General features: G+C 42.3%; 1 long non-coding RNA gene across 1 annotated transcript in view; it reads right to left on the reverse strand.

Moving 5' to 3' along the window:
- LOC117673855 (uncharacterized) overlaps window positions 1–8960 on the reverse strand; it is a 58161-nt gene extending 49201 nt beyond the window's left edge. The window contains exons 1-2 of the long non-coding RNA XR_004593669.2: window positions 8898–8960; window positions 3567–3627 (exon numbers count right to left, since the gene is read on the reverse strand). This is a non-coding gene — a long non-coding RNA (uncharacterized LOC117673855). The remainder of the gene's footprint in view (window positions 1–3566; window positions 3628–8897) is intronic.
- Window positions 8961–13678: the final 4718 nt, after the last annotated feature.

The raw sequence follows: 13678 nt of genomic DNA on the forward strand, positions 1-13678 counted from the left end.
AAAGAAAGAAAGAAGGAAGGAAGGAAGGAAGGAAGGAAGGAAGGAAGGAAAGAAAGAAAGAAAGAAAGAAAGAAAGAAAGAAAGAAAGAAAGAAAGAAAGAAAGAAAGAATCCATTGCCTCTCCATTTGGCATCTGATGTGTCACCAGAAGGTGCAGTCTATCAAATTGTATGAGAAACAGTTGTTCTACTTAGGGAAAAGGGAGAAAGTGGGGATGGATGGCACTAAAGGGAAAGTGTGTGTCAATGGGCCAGATTTCATAATGCAAAGACCTTTCCTCTAAAAGCCACAGACAATGACATCAACTCCCTAAAACTGACCCAAATGGTTACAGTAATAATTATTACTGTAATAATTATTAAATAATATGTAATTATTTTTCCGCCCTTATCGCATCTGCAGATAATTGCCCAGCCGCCCTGTTTAGGTGACCCACTCCCTTCTCCATCTGGGAGCACAGGAGGATACCTTGCAGGGTTGGGCTGAGGATTTTGTGCAGTATCTGCATGATAAAATCGCTCAAATTTGGGAAGGCTTGGTCTCTGACTGGATAGGTTCAGGCAGGATGATGGAGGCAGGTCTTGAGAATGTTATTTGGGAGGAGTTTGACCCTATGGCTCCCAAGGATGTGGACAGGATTCTGGGACGGCTGAACGCGACCACATGTTTATTGGACCCGTGTCCCTCCTGGTTGGTGCTGGCCTCCCGGGAGATTACGCGAGGCTGGCTCCAGGGGATTATTAACGCTTCTTTGAGTGAGGGTGTCTTGCCTTCCGCCTTGAAAGAGGTGGTGGTGAGGCCCCTCCTCAAGAAGCCCTCTCTGGATCCAGCTGTTTTGGCTAACTACCGTCCAGTCTCCAACCTTCGCTTTGTGGCGAAGGTTGTTGAGAGTGTGGTGGCATGACAGCTTCCACAGTATCTGGATGAAGCTGTCTATCTGGATCCGCTCCAGTCCAGCTTCAGGCCTGGGCACAGCATGGAAACAGCATTGGTCGCATTGGTGGATGATCTCTGGAGGGCTCAAGATAGGAGTTGTTCCTCTATCCTAGTCCTGTTAGACCTCTCAGCGGCTTTTGATACCATCGACCATGGTATCATGCTGTGCCGGTTGGAGGGGTTGGTGGTGGGGGGCACCATTTTACGGTGGTTCTCCTCTTATCTCTCTGACTGGTCACAGTCGGTGTTGGTGGGGTGGCAGAGGCCGACCCCGAGGTGCCTTGTTTGTGGGATGCAGCAGGGGTCGGTCCTCTCACCCCTCCTGTTCAACATTTATATGAAGCCACTGGGTGAGATCATCTGTGGTTTTGGGGTGGAGTTCCATCAGTACGCTGATGATACTCAGCTGTACATCTCCACCCCAGGCTATCCCAGTGATGCCCTTGAAGTAATGTCCCGGTGCCTAGAGGCCGTGTGGGTCTGGATGGGGAGAAACAGGTTCTGACTCAACCCTTCCAAGACTGAGTGGCTGTGGCTTCCGGCGTCCCGATATAGCCAGCTGGTGCCATCGCTGACTATTGGGGGTGAGTTACTGGCACCCACGGAGAGGGCTCGCAACTTGGGCATCCTCCTGGATGCACAGCTGTCTTTAGAAGAGCATATGATGGCCGTGGCCAGGGGGGCTTTTTATCAGGTCCGCCTGATTCGCCAATTGTGTCCCTTTCTGGATCGGGACTCCTTACGCATGGTCACTTGGGCACTCGTCACCTCCCGCCTGGACTACTGTAATACTCTCTACATGGGGCTCCCCTTGAGGAGCACCTGGAGTCTCCAACTGGTACAGAATGCGGCCGCGCGGGGGATTATGGGAGCGATGGGGCGCTCCCATGTGACACCCCTCCTGCGCAAGCTGCACTGGCTCCCAGTGGTCTTCCGGGTGCGCTTGAGGGGATTGGTTACCACCTTTAAAGCGCTCCATGGCTTAGGGCCTGGGTACTTACGGGACCGCCTTCTGCCACTGATAGCCTCCCACCGGCCAATACACTCCCACAGAGAGGGACTCCTCAGGGTGCTGTCAGCCAGATAATGTTGGCTGGTGACCCCTAGGGGGAGGGCCTTGTCTGTGGCAGCACCTGTCCTCTGGAATGACCTGCCCCCGAAGATACGTAGGATCCCAGATCTCCATGCTTTTCGCTGTGCCCTTAAAACTTTTTTATTTCATCAAGCCATGCTGCCTTAACCCCTCCCCCCTTAGATATTTTAATTGTTAATTGATTTTAGTTGGAGTGTTTTAAATTTATTGGGCCAGAATTTGTTTAATTCTTTTTTTAAAAAAAATTAAATTTTTGTATGTGATGTTTTTATTCTTGGTTGTTCACCGCCCTGAGTCCAGTGGGAGAAGGGCAGTATAAAAATCTAATAAAATAAAATAAATAATAATGAATAAATCCATCCAATCTGTCTTCAGACTTATCATGTGATGTCTATACATATTCAGTCGACATAATTGAAGAAGGTTTTCCGCAAGAAATGCAGAAACAAGGTCAGACATGATGTGCAAATGGTTAGACAACATATATCCCATGCTCACACTGATCTTCTGATCCAGTTTAAAAACTGAATCATCTCATGTCTTCCCATCACCATCCCTACATACATGCATATGTGCATATATATATAAATACATTTTAACTCAACTACAAAGAAGTAGTTTGTAAATCCCCAACCAGTAGAAATATGTCAATATAAAAAATAATTATATTGTAAAACATATTTCAGTAATATGTGGAATGGGCTTGAGGAGCCCATAACATTTTATGGAATTTAAAAATCTTCTCTTGGTTTATGGGCTGTTTAGGGGCTCCATAAATTCAATGTTGCCGACCAGTCATATTTTATGGACATCTGGCTTCTTAGCAAGTTGCTTCATATACAGCCCATCATCGGCTGGAAGAACAAAAATGAACAAAGAAAGATGAATCCAGTTGCTATCCAAAGCTGGCAGATTGTATTTGGTTTCATGGATTACTGATTATGTAGATTCATCCTAATTCTTCAATCTCATTCTCCCTCCTGTCTCTCTACTTTGCATGCATGCATACACATACCAGTGGTGAAATGCTCTGAACTCTGCTACCAGTTCAGTGCACTCGTGGGATTTCCTGCTTTCTAGTAAATATAAATCACACGGCACAGCTGATCGTCAGAAATATTGGTTCATCCAAATCAGTAGCATTTTTTTACTACTGGTTCACCCGAACTGGTAGCTTTTATTACTATCAGTTCGGGCGAACCGGTCTGAATTTCATCCCTGACACATTCATAGATGTGTAGCATTTCATCCCTGACACATTCATAGATACATATATACGTAATCCAATCACTAAATATGAGCACCTTTTCATGCCAACATTCCATCACTTATAATGGAAAGTAAGAAATACTTCTGAAAATTGCCTTGCTCTTACTAACACAATGGCCAAACTTAATCTTACATTTATCCTTGTTTTCCACATTTCCAGGAAGTATTTTTGTTTGTAAAAGAAAAGCGATTTTGGAAATTGGGAGAAATGTCTGAAAGTTTTTTGATGCATAAAGACAGCAATAAATAACCCCCTCTCCATACATACCCAAGTTATTTTTTCATCAGAGACCAAAAGTAACAGCGGCACTTCTTTACTTCCTTTGTAACTAAAATACAATAATAATAAATATAATAATTAACAAGAATAATAAAAATAATAATTAACCATTTCATGACTCCCATAGTTTGAAACACTCTCTTGGCTTAGATGGATTAACTCTGCAATTATGTCCCATAATCTCCCAAATTCGGCATTTCACAGAAATACTTACCTGATCTTACCTGATCTCAAAACCTGGTTGGAACTGGATTTGGAGACCAACCAGGGAATCTAAAGGATATAATTGACATGTGGAAAAGAGCAAAAATGACAGAAGACAACAAGAGTAAACTAAGAAAATGACATGGATGTGTCCATGAAATCACCGGGAATCAAACTTAATTTGAAATTTATTTTACTTACAGTTGAGCATAGAATTTGAATCATAGGTGCTTATTTGCTTTATGTTATAGTAGTAAATACAATCCATCTTCTCCAAACTGGTCTCATCTGTTCTGTTTTAAAACAATAATCCTACCAATGGATAGACAAAATCATAAGCCCCTTTATATACTTTATTTCCAACAGTACCTTGGATTGGAAGGCATAGAAAACTGGAGTTTTAGGAGTTATATGCTTTACTTTGAGTGTCTTGGCTGAAGGGTGAAGTATAAAAAATAAAATTAAATCTGTAAACAAATATGCCCAGAATATATTGTATTTCTGAGCAGAAAGCCATTCTTTCTACAGTACTGGTATGTTGTGCCTCATATTCAGCCACTGCTAGTCTTTAAAACAGATTTACCTTTGATTCTTCCCCCCCAACCTGTATAGATAACAGGTATATGGATGTGCATTTAACCCAATGGTGTGTATATGTTTTGTAAACTCTAGATTTGGGAGAAAGCCAAGCTCATTCTATTGTAATTTACTTTTCATCTCTTATTCTTATTTTCCTACTCTTTCTTTTTAATAGGTTCTCAGCAAAACTCTAATCACATCCATATCTTTCTAAGATGATTGAATGAATCTCCCAAAGCATGTTAGCAAATGATAAACCTAGTTAAGGATTTTCCTAGTAATAGTAAATTATCATTAATCTGCTAGGGTACTATGAAACAATATTTATTGCTTTTTGCATAGCTGCAGGAATAGTTTCCCTCTGCCTTGAGGCACCATAGCTTCATAAATGGTAGCCATGCATATTTTATAGAGTTCATGACCTGTGGTACAAATGCACCAGATTTCATCTGCATTGTAAGCCTAGAGCAGTGTTTCCCAAACTTGGCTATTTTAAGATGCATGGACTTCAACTCCCAGAATTCCCCAGCCAGTATGCCTGGTTGAGGAATTCTGGGAGTTGAAGTCCATGTATCTTAAAATAGCCAAGTTTGGGAAACACTGGCCTAGAGGTAAGCCAAGATAAAGGCAAGATAAAAGGTAAGCCAAGATAAAAGGTAAGAACAGGGTGTCCAATGAGCAAACTATGATTATTGGAGTTAAAAGTCTATTTCAATTTATGCCTGCTTTTAACACTGGTCATTTCTTCCTTTGAGCTGGCAATTGTTTCTGACAAAATCTACAAGATTCTTTAATTATACAATTGTCCAACTTAAAACCAAACACTGGGTGGCTTACAAGTCCTTCAAGATTGTTATTAAAAGCCACAGGGAAAATACTTGGAAGATTCAGTAATTTTACAGAAAGTTATTTTCAGATATGCAAAGAATGAGTAGCAGTTTTGTTTCTGGGGCCATTGATGTGTTTGGAGTCCGTAGGTGGGACACTTCACAGTCTGTACAAAAATATGCTCACTTGCTCTATTTATTTGCATATACTTATCACATTTCCCAGTTCACACAGACAAAATCACATTGTACCATAAACCAAACACATAATTATTGAGGGAGTGGGATTTTTAAAAATCTTGTTCCTTTTTAGCAATTTTTAGCAACTGGGAAACAAGGATTGATAAAGATTGCTGGAAAGAGAAGAAGGGGATAACAGCCTTGAGTAAGAGGAGAAACATAAATCCAGGGGTGAAATCTAAAATTTTTCCCTGCTGGTTCTGTGGGCGTGGCTTGTTGGGGGGTGTCCTGTGACTGAGTGGGCATGGCCAACTTGATGTCACTCATAGCCACCCCCACTCAGTCACAAGACCCCCTTCCACCAAGCCACGCCCACAGAACCTGGTAGGAAAACTTTTTAAATTTCTTTCTCCCGTGGCTCCGCCCACCCGCCCCATTCCCCGGACTCCTACTGCTCACCTTTCTCCTGCAGCTGGCTGTCAGGGAAGGCAAGCGCCCGAAAGGTACCGGAGTTGCTCACTCTCCTTCTTGAATGAGCCGCTCTGGTCCATGCGCCGGCTGCGCAAGCACACAGTTTATTTAATTCAGCGGCAGGTTGGATGTGCGCTTGTGCAGCCAGTGCGTGGACCAGAGCGGCTCATTCAAGAAGGAGAGTGAGCGACTCTGGTACCTTTCAGGCACTTGCCTTCACTGACAGCCAGCCGCGGGAGAAAAGTGAGCAGTAGGAGTTGGAGAATGCACCATTCCTCAACTCCAGCCTTGCCGCAGAGCCGCTGCCTGCTCGCCCTTCGCCACATGGCTCCGCCCACCTGCCCCATTCCCCGGAGTCAGGAAATGCACCATTCCCGGACTCCTACTGCTCACCTTTCTCCTGCAGCTGGCTGTCAAGGAAGGCAAGCACCCGAAAGGTAGTGGAATCTCTCACTCTCCTTCTTGAATGAGCCACTCTGGTCCACGCACCAGCTGCGCAAGCACACACCCAAACTGCCGCTGAATTAAATAAATGATGTGCACTTGCACAGCCGGCACACGGACCAGAGCGGCTCATTCAAGAAGGAGAGTAAGCAACTCAGGTACCTTTCAGGCGCTTGCCTTCCCTGACAGCCAGCCACAGGAGAAAGGTGAGCAGTAGGAGTCCGGGAATGGTGCATTCCCCGAGTCCGGGGAATGGGGCGGGTGGGCAGATGGGCGGAGCCTCCAGCTGCCATTGCTACCGGTTCTCTGAACCACTGGCCATCATCGCTACCTACTCGCCCGAGCCAGTCCGAACCGGGAGCATTTCACTCCTGTATAAATTCCTTTCTCCTCTCTAGTCTTTATCAAAATTACTATTTTCCCACTGCTATTAACAATAGAAAACAGGTTCTGCTCTCTGATGCCCAGGTGTTGGATAATCAGGTGGGCCATAGGGAAAAATGGGCAGGGTTATTAGAAATTCCAAATTCTAACATGTGATTTATAAGCTGCACATTGTCTATATATTTTGCCACTAATTTGCAGATTATGAAAGAAAATATATAGGTTTATGTGTATGTATAAGTCTGTGTATATGTCTGTGTGGGTGTTTCAGTGGGAAATATTCAATATCTACAAAAAGAATTCTGGGTTACTAAATCAAACACATGGTTCACATTGTTCTTATCCTTATCCTTCCATGTGACTTCTTACCACATTCATTTTTGTATGGTTTCTTATAAATGCCTTTCATCATAAAATCTCAATTCTTCCTGTTAAAGGCAACTGGATTCTAGAAAAACATTACAATTTTTCAAGATAATGTGTATTTCAGAATACTTTTTAACAATTATGCAATAAACTAATCAGATGACCTATTATAATAAAAACTGTTTTATGTAACATTAATGCCTGAATCCCCATCATCCTTATAGCCAATAATTTACTCTCAATCATACAAATATTTAAGCAGATTATAGTATAGATGAGGTTGGTAAGAGAAAAGATTGCTAAATAAGGCCCTAGAAAGAAGGTTTAGAGCTGACAGTTCTGAAGGACGTTGGGCAAGGGAGTCTATCTGCTAGGTATTCCTTGGGTTTATGAAGTAATAAACTCTTAATAAGGCAGGAAAGTGCTATTCAATGGACAGTGCCATCATATATGTACTACAAACAAATGAATCTTTCCATCAACAATGCTTAAACTCCACACTAATACTTTTTCACTGGAGAAAAAGAAAAACTTATTTTATTTTGAATCCAATTCTTTTAAGGATAGTAAACCTTAAAATACTGTCATATTCCCAGGTTCTTAAAGTTTGGTCACATCATGGTGGCATGCCTAACTTATCTCTAAGTATTGTTCTGAAACTGGTTTCAGAAAAGATTTCGTAAAGCAAATCTTATGTAGTTTGACATATGATATGGAAGATGCCAGGTTCATTCCTCAAGTTGGGATAGAAAAATTGCCCTTATTGGTAGGCTCTGTCTCAGAATTAATTGAAAAGATGACAAACTTCTATATTCTAAGATGCTATTTCCTCTCTAAGATTACGATCATTATGATGTTAAGAGAAATACCTCCCTGATTTTTAGGAAAATCATTTCCTTGTCAAGAATTTAAAAATTAATGGCATATTTTTCAGAGTTAATGAGCACATGGAAAGTACAAAGATATTAGATTCTTAAAGAAATTTGGAGGAACTGAGATATCTAGTTTTCAATATAAATTAACATCTTTTTTCAAATAAGAAACTTGTTTCAATATTTCCCTTAAGGCAACATTAAATTAAACTCTATAAACTGTCATTAGAATAGGATGTATACAAGCATTTTCATGCTTTTAAATTTTTAAACAGGAATTTAAATAGCATGGACTACACAATATCATGCTTTGAAGAAAATGAGTGAAATATTTTCTAAAAGAACAACTTTTTCAAGAAATTGAAAGAAGAATTTTTTTAAAAAGCAGTCATCCTTATAAGCTTCACCTTGTAGTGTGTAGAATATAATGCACCTAATGAACCACTGTGATATACACTCCCAAATACAAATTTCACACAAAAGATTTCAAATACTAAATCCTTTTGGAATCTGACTTTCACTCTGATTAAAATGGAATTCTTACCATTCAACTGGCTTAACACCATATATTTAAAAGTTAAATAACACATTAATACTACAAAAATGGCATAGATTCTCTTGAATGTGATTAAGTTGAACTGAAATATATTCAGAATTAAATTGTATCATTCAAAATTACTCACCACCATGTGAATGGTGATCCAGCTAAAAAATAACATTCAAATACCAACTCTCCATATGTGAGTATGCCTGCATGTGTTTGGGATTGGCTTCTGACCTTCTGTCTCAGTTCACAGCTGTCAGCTCACAAGTTTCAACTTTTACCAAGTAGATTCCTCTAACAGGGCATTTTAAAACTTCCTGACAGAGGAAGAGATCTGTGACTTTCATTACTATTACAGAGTTGGCAGGTAGTTGTTTAACTTCTTTAGGAAGACTGTATTAATCATTTCCCCCCTCCATCTCACCACAAAGAAAGCTGAAGAATTTACCAGCCGGGATGCTGGGGTAAGTATGATAGGGATTTGGTGTTCACTGGAGCAGGAACTTTCTCCTCTGCTGGCATGCCTTATCTAGGGAACAGCAGTAGCTGTTGCTATGGCAATGCTTTGTTTCAAAAGTAACCCAGGAAGGTGAAGAAGAGGTAACCTTAGCCTGAGCACTAGTAGATTTTAATGAAAGGGACCAGCTGATTTTCAAATCAATATCATAAGAAGGAGTGGAAGTGCAACAAGTTGTTTTTAAAGCGTCGATGAGAAGAACAATTAGCTTTAGAAGTCTTCTAACTCAGAATCTGCCCAGGAAACAATTTTATGTGGACAAAAATGAACACAAATCTAATCTTTTATCAAGTAAAAGTGGTCAGCTAAACCTTGGAGAGCTAAACCTTCAGATCCAAACCAGAGTCTTTGCCCAAACACTGCCCTAGCTAGGCAACTACTGAGCAAAACTCAGGGCAGTGAGGAGAGACAGAGAACTGGTTTGAAGGCAACATATAAACATTCAGAGCCGATACACCATGTCTAGGAATGAAGTTGATGACTGTGGTGGTTGCTGGTGTTTGTAGAATGGCTTGTTACACAAATCTGATACACTGATGCCATTTAGGGCAGGGAGTCTTTTGTGGGCAGGGAGTCTTCTGAGCTTGTGCCAGTAATGACTAGAGCTGGTTATTTTAACTCACTGCTTTTGATAAAAATTTGTTTTGGAACATGAAAAAACATGCTGGGTCTAAGGAATGTTGGGGAAATTTATGAATTGGAGGCCTTTAACTATTCAAATAGATAAGACTTCAGGTGGGTCATTTCCTTTCAGATATTGATACAAGTCATTGTTTCCCTTTCAGGTTTAATTTGTGTTATGTATCATAGGAAGTGTTATGACCATATAACCAGTCGCGGTTCAAGTGGTACCGTGGGCCATGCTATAAAACACACTATGGGGGCATTATGCCCCAGTGCAGTCGAAGTTTGTACGATAGCGCAAGTTTCACCGCAGAATGCAGGAAGAAGGCAAGTCCATGAACCACTATGTAGCAGCACTTAGAAAAGCCACCACATACTGTGAGTTCTGAGAGCTGGAGGATGTGCTGTTAGAGCACTCAGAAGTGGAGTGAGGGATGTTAGCCTACAACAGCAGTTGTTACCCAAGCCGGCCCTCACTTTACAGATGGCCTTAGAAGAGGCCAGAGCGGCAGAGAACTCGCAGAAATCAGCAGCTCCCCTGCAAAGAGCGGGAAATGTGCTGACTTCACGCCAAACTGCCATGGTGTATCAAGAGAGCACCGAGCTGATTGAATCATTGGAAGACGAAAATGACATCTACCGGCTACAAGATGACAAGAAAAGAGCCTACCCCAATGCAGAATGGAGACAACCCTTGTGTGCGGAGGGACACATTCCAGAGCAACATTCAGATACAAGGACACTGTGTGCCAGAGGTGTGACCATAAGGGACATCTGGTTCAGGTCTGCCGTGCTAATATGTCATCTGCGTTCAGAGCTAAACAACAACCTGTGGCCTCTGCAATGCCTGAAAAGAGGAAACCCAGACCATGGAAACCCAACTGCAGGGAGAAATCTCCAACTGCTGACAGAGAGGCGTATCAGACGAATATAGGACAGACCAGCTTGTCAGCCAAAAAGATCCATGTGACAGTATTGATTGAGGGGACAGTGTGCAAGATGGAAATTGACATGGGATCGTCCCTAACCATTGTTGCGTGGAACACCATGATGAACATTATTCTGGGCATAAGAAAGAAAGACTTGAGGCCACAGCGGTTACAACTCAAAGACTACCAAGGAAACTGCATCCCCATTGTGGGCAGTGGAACATTCCAAGTGTGATTTCAGGGTTTTTCCGGTTCTTTGAAAATAACCATAGTTGAAGGGGCTTTGCCAAGCCTGCTTGGCTTGGACTGGTTTGAAGCCCTGGACATGGGAGTGACCGGTATCAATGCCTTCGCATACGACAGCGCCAAGGACCTCATGAAGGAGTTCCAGGACGTATTCAGCAGTGGCCTAGGCAAGTACAAAGGAACACCTATCTCTTTCAGCCTAGATCCCAAGATGGCACCAATTCGAATTAAGCCCTGTAGGGTTCTCCTTGCAATTAGACCTAAAATTGATAAAGAACTGGCCAGGGAATCCTTGAGCTGGTAGACCATGCCCGTTGGGAGACCCTCATAGTAAAGCCAGTCAAAGCTGATGGCTCAGTCGGCATCTGTGTGGACTATAAGTGCACAATCAACAATGTCTTGGAGCAGAATGCCTATCCTGTTCCCATCATTCAAAACCTACTACATTCATTGGGAACGGGAACTACATTTGCCAAACTTGATCTCGCGCAAGCTTACCAACTACCAGTTGATGACAGCACAGCTGAAGCCCAAACGATTGCCACCCATAGGGGTGCATTTAAATGCCGCCGCTTACAATTTGGGGTCAGCGTGGCACCAGGATTGTTCCAAAGTCTAATGGAACTGCTGTTACATGGCATCCCTGGGGTGGTGCCATATTTTGATGACGTTCTGGTGTCTGCTACTGATAAACCTGTCCTCTTTGCCCGTCTCAGGTCTGTCCAGATTCAGAGAAGTGGGCCTTAAAGTTAAGCGGGAAAAATGCCACATTGCAGTGACCTGGGTGGAATTCCTGGGATACATGATCGACGGCTCAGGGATTCATCCCACCAAGTCCAAAATTGCTGCCATTCAAAATGCTCCTATCCCACAAAATAAGAGGGATTGCAAGCCTTTCTAGGGCTGCTCAATTTCTACAGCATATTTTTGGTGCAAAAGGCCACTGTGGCTGAACCCTTACATAGGCTGCTAGGGAAAAAGGCTTCTGGTATTAGGGCCTGGCCAAGGCAGCTGCCTTCACTGCAGTAAAGAAACTGCTGACATCTGACAGTGTGTTGGTCTCCCTGATGTCGGCACAGTGAGAGGATGCCTGTTATGGCGCCCCGAGGCTGTGGCTATACTGCTTGAGGAAGTCTATTCATCCAAACCAAACTAAAAGACTGTGTCAGGCTTGCTTCCTTCAAAGTCCAAGAAAGAATGAGCCAAACTCCATATTTTATAGAGTAATGTACTTTTACTGGAAAATGAAATGAACGCAATCATGGAAAGCTGAAACTAAAGCAAAAGGCGCGAAAGTTGCATATAGAAAGCATCTCCTCCCACTGTTCATCATCAATCACCCAATCCAAAGGTCTCCCAGAGGTCAGGTGGACACACGTCTGGCATCATCATCAATCAGGAACGCGATGATGGTTGACCCGATAGCCACTTTGGTGCTTAGGTTTCATTTCTTCAATCCACCAGCTTGCTTCCTTCCCCCTCCTCTTTTCCCTCCCCTGTTTCTTATGGCAGCCAAAGCAGAAAGTCGGAGGCTGACAGACTGATTCGGTAATTTGAGACTGTGATTCAATTGAAAGCCGCAAGGTAGTGGAGTTTAAAATCTTTCCTACTCCCAGAGCCTAAACTGAGTGAGGTGGCAGTGAAGTTAGTTGGCAGTTTGAGAAGATTATCAACCTTGGATTATAACTGATTACTGCGATCTGATTTCACCCTGTTTTTATGACTGGTGAATTTTGAATTTTGACTTACTGTTTGGGAATGTGATCCCCCACAGACCTTGAAAGAAAGAGTGCTGTGCTTTCTTTGATTTTCCTATCTTTGACTTAGTACTAACATTTTCTGTTTTTGAAAAATGCCATTTGTATGAGCAATCACTTTTGAATTTGCTTTTGTTGCAAGAAGAGCTGGAAGAGCTGGAGAACTGGAGAAGTTGGTGTTTGCTGCCATCTAGTGACTAAAATTGCTAACTACACCTAGATTCATTATAGTTGGACTTCCCCCCCCTTTCCCCTTTTCCTTTCCTTTCCTATTTCCTTTTAGATAGCCAGTAGGAATTAGATACCCAGTAGGAATTAGTGAGTAAATTTACCCCTAGTGTGGTTTGGACATTGGACATAGCGAAGTAAGAATGAATTTTGATAATAGGTGGTGAAACCATTTGGTGTTGTATGATTGCTTGGAAAGACTTTTTAGGAATATCCAAAATGGCTACCATGACTACTACTTTGAAGAAGAAGGCAATCACAACCTCTTCAGCCTCATCTCCAGCCACTACCTCTGTGACACTATGAAGATCATCTGAAGACGTGGCTACTCCGGGAAAAGCATCGACGCAAGTTATTCTCCAGTCTATACAGGAAACATTGATTAAAAATCAAGATTCAACATCAAAAACCTTGGAAGAGCTAAAGAGGAATGTCGAAACATTAAGTACTGAGACAAGGTTGTTTCATGCAAAGTTTGAGGAAGTCCAAAATACTTTGACTAATCATGAGGAACAGATTCAAGCTTCCGAGATAAAGACCGAGAAGGTGACATGTAGGATGGAGCGGCTCAAACTCCGGCAAGCCTTGGCTAATAAAAAAATCGAGGAAGAGATTATCTTCCTCGAAATGGATAGATCTGGCTACTTCTTACGGTTTCAGAATGTCCCTGAAGAGAAAGATGAGCGCTTGGATGTACTAATGGGAGAGATCATTGCAGGAATTACTGGAAGAGATTTTGCAGAAATTTCAAGAGATATTGACGATGTGTACCAAATATATACCAGCTATGCTCGGCGCAACAAGCTTCCTAAAGAGATCCATGTTCGATTTACTAGAACAGCACTAAGAGATGAAGTGTTTCGGAAAACGAGGGACCAAGCTTTTACCTACAAAGATAACCGACTAACAGTATTGCCCCAGCTCCTGA

The sequence above is a fragment of the Pantherophis guttatus genome, chromosome 4 (assembly GCF_059756535.1).
Source record: "Pantherophis guttatus breed Tessera chromosome 4, ASM5975653v1, whole genome shotgun sequence".
NCBI classification, from domain to species: domain Eukaryota; kingdom Metazoa; phylum Chordata; class Lepidosauria; order Squamata; family Colubridae; genus Pantherophis; species Pantherophis guttatus.